Genomic DNA, 4,177 nt, shown 5'->3' with positions numbered 1-4,177 from the left:
CATGACCTCCGGAAGGGATAAAGAGGGTTAATGGAGATGGATGGATGGATTGTATAAAAGCCACTCGTCTACATCCATGCTTCACCCCCATTGTGAAGCACGGGGGTGGAAGCATCATGCTTTGGGGCTTCTTTCCTCTAAAGTGGTCAGGACGACTGATCCATACTTGGGAAAGGATGAATGGGTCCATGTATGGTGAGATTCTGGGCAGAAGTCCCCCTCCATCCGTGAGAGCATCGAGGACAAACCGTGTCTGGATCTTACCAAACACATGACAATGAACCCAAACACATCGGCCCGGCAACAAAGGAGTAAAAACAAAAAAACATGTCGTGGTTGTGGTGTGGCCCAGTCAGTCTCTGGAGTTCAATCATTTTGAGAATCTGTTGAGGGAGTTTAAAGTCCATGTTGCTTAGCAACAGCCCCAAAACATCACAGCTTCTGACCTGTATGGAAAAATGGACCAAAACAACCTGCAGGAAATGTTTGACCTCTGTCATGGACAAACAGGTTTACAGTAAAAAGTACTTTTATTATGACCAAATTCTTATTTTCTGCACAAATAATAACGATAAATTCTTTAAAAATCATACGTTGTGATTTCCTGGATTATGCTTTATGTCTCTTACAGTTGAAGGGATCAAATTATCTAGTTAAGTGGGACAACTCGAAGAATACTTGCAGAATATCCGTATACTGTATTTGTCCAAATGTAGATAGAAAAAGAGGGTGATTTTATGTCATAAAAATACCATATATATTTTTGTCAAACTGCCCTTTTTGTTAACTTCCTGAAGTCCTGCTGTGTTTGTGTAGAGACTTCTGATGCATCTGGAGCTCAGTGACAACCAACTGCTGGCAGACTTTCTGTCTCCTTTGATTTTACCTGAAAAAAGTCTGCCTGATGTCAACCAGTGCAAAAAGCAAGCCCTGTTCTTTCATATGTTTGAGTATTACTAAGGCAGAAACAATGTAGTTGGGAGTTTGCCAGATTTGAACTGATGCTACTGAACACTGTCTGCCACCGGATAACATGTGGAAACTTGATTTTATAGTGATTCTCCTCCTTTTTTACACGTTTTTCTTCACATAAACACTCGGTAATTTCATCAATCTTGGTATCAAACATTCAGCTTATTCAGGACATTCCTGCCTGTATTTTTGGTATTCAAAAACTTTATAGTTTTTGAAATATTGAGCAAAATGTGCCCCATAGAAATTGACTGAGAAAATCAAAACATTTCACAATTTTAAGCAGATTAGCAACAAGCCTTTAAATGTATTCATGGGCTATGTTTTCATCTTTTATAGTAATTTTTTTTTAAATTTGGAGTTTGGCTAATATTTTAGCAACATGCTAACGTTTTTGGCTAATTTGCTATTTTTCAAAGGCTAATTTAGAGTTTATCTTCTATTTTAGTTACAAGGTAAAGTTTTTGACTAATTTAGTTTACTGAGGATTTTTAGGTTGTTTGGAGTTTAGCTAGTATTTAAGCAACAAGCTAGCTTTTTTGGTTAATTTGGCATCTACTAAGGTTTTTTGGGCTAATTTGGAGTTTATCTTTCAGAAATTTTGACCAACTTCAGCACTCTTTCATATTTCTTTAACCAAATTTCCAGTCTTTTAGCAAATTTAACATTTAGCAAATAGCTTTTGCATTTTCAGTAAATACATTCAGCAATTAAAGTAAATTGCGTCACCATTTTCAGCAAAAAGCTTCAGTATTTTCAGCAACTTCTTTCGGCAAAAAGCTTTCACACTAGCATTATTGCAGGTAATGCAACTTTTCTAGTTATATTTATAGTTTATTTTTCTATTAATTTGATTGTAATTGATATCAATGGAAACTAGTTTTTCATCAAAACATTTTGTACTATAGAAAATGTTTTCAGCAGATCTTTTGACAAAAAATGTGTTTGCTTTTTTTAGAGGAAATGCATTGAATGTTTCTTGATTAGAGAAGTCATTGTTCCAGTGATAAGGAAGTCATGTATTCAGAGCATTTGTCTTTCTTTGGACATCACCTTTTCACCCAGGACATTTCCTGCTATTAGTCTTTGTGGCTACAAAGTAGGACGACTTTTTGTTGAATTTCCCCAGCTTGAAAGTAATCTACTTTTCAGTAAAGGTTGGCTAAATAATTTTTTTCCAGTTCTCTAAAATGAATTTAAATGTAAATTTGGAGTTTGAAATTGCCTCTGTAAAAATGCTGTTTGTGATCCATCAGTAATGATCATTGTCACCTGTCTGCAGGTCTATCTATTAGCCTAAAATGTCAAATTGAGTTTATTTCTTATTTATTAAAACAGTATCTTCACCTTCATAAGGCGTGAATGTTCACTTCCCCTTGTGGCTACATGGCACAGATCCTGTTTGAAATAATAACAGATTTGCTTTCCGTAACATCCAGCTGTCACAGTCGAGTCGTTCTTTCTGCTATGAAGCTCCTACTTCCTGGAAACCTAAAGTTAAAGACAAAATCCAAAGATTGGAACAAGCAAAAGTCATATGATTGTTGTCAGTGTTTCTTTGTTTTATTGTACAACAAATATCACAATAAATACCAAATCAGGACGTATAGAAAAACAATGATAAGGAAAATAACCTGTCATTTTATCACCTTGTAATTTTCTTTTCACTCCATACGAGGATCAACTGAAAAAAATGGGAATGACGGCAGAACATCAGCATGTGTGGAAATGAGTCGCTGTTCAGAGTGGTTTAGAGGTTTCTATAAATAAACCGTTGCACTGAGAAGCTTTGTTTTAAGTCATCATGCATGAAGAGTGCAGTCTTCTGTGTCTAAATGCTGGTTTTTAATGCAGTGTTTAAAACCCGCCCTAAAGTAAAGTATGTTAGGGAGAGAAAAGGCCTCCTCTTGTCAGGATTCAGAGCTCTGACTCCCTTCTGGTCATCGGCAGGAACACTCTCCAGAGTCCCAACTCACCTGACACCAATCTGACAAGCAGCATACAGAGCCTCACTCAGTGTGAAGTATTGTTTGTGCCACCTTCCATGCATTACCGAGCGTTTTATTCAGGACCTGATCTTCTGCACTTCTGCCCTGACCCTCGCCTGGACCCTGATTACTCTATTCTCTTCTTGGATGATCCCATGCTCGTGAATGACCTCTGCCTGTCTGACCCTAATCTAGTTTTGTGGACTTTTAGCTTTTAGACACTATTTTTTCATAATCCTCATTTGGAGGGCTAAATGAAGGAGGAGGGAGAAGGGAAGAATTTGAATTGGGCCTTAGTTTAAAGTTCTAAAACAAACGTATGCTTTAGTGAACACTGGTAAACAGTTCTCAGTGAAGGAGATCGGTTTGCTTTTAGAAACAAAAAAAGAGTTCATCCTTTCCTAAAGTTGGAGAGAGATTTGCAGAACCACTTGTCCTCATGTGGAATTGCAAATTCTGCTCTGGTTCTTCTCTGTGAGTCTGTCACTTATAAAATATAGTAAGGGCAATACAGCTCCATGTTTATATTCTACAAGCTCATTTTTGTTTCAATACAGACAAAAAAAAGTTTAACATTTTTTTCACAATAGAGCTGCATTTGAGAAAGCTTCATCTTCCTGAAGGAGGTGTTTGTCTTCTGACTCTAAATCTGGTTGATCTCTTGTATTTGGCGGTCTTTTTCTGAGCTGAGGGTGAGCTCTCTGTGCATTGTCCGGTCTGGGTTTCCTCTGGCATTAGCAAGCAGCAAGCGTTGTTTGGCAGACGGCTCACACAGAGAAGGCTTTGTTAAACACGACTGGTATCATACAGAGGAGGCTTGCAAAGCAGCTACAATCTGTTGTCCACTATGAGAAAGAGTTCATTCTTCACCGACCCATGGAAATCACACTTCCATTATGAAAGGCAGAAACTTTTTTGTTAAGTTTTGACTTAAAAATGTTATAAACTTTTTTGTGGTTTTAGATTCTCCTAACTTTTATTGAGAACCAGCTTCTAATAGCTTCTGGACTTCATCCATCCTGCTTCAACAAATTGTTCATTTGTGCATTTTCAAGAAATTTAAAAGTTGCACTCATGTTGTTCTTCCTTCTACCAAACTTCCTCCAGGCAGTGACCTCACACAGATAACAAATCCATCCATCCATTTTCTTGTCCGCTTCTTCCCTTTCGGGGTCGCGGGGGTGCCGGAGCCTATCCCGGCTACTGAAGGGCGAAGG

This window comes from Oryzias melastigma, linkage group LG24 (genome assembly GCF_002922805.2).
Source record: "Oryzias melastigma strain HK-1 linkage group LG24, ASM292280v2, whole genome shotgun sequence".
NCBI classification, from domain to species: domain Eukaryota; kingdom Metazoa; phylum Chordata; class Actinopteri; order Beloniformes; family Adrianichthyidae; genus Oryzias; species Oryzias melastigma.
This window is presented reverse-complemented; position numbering follows the sequence as displayed.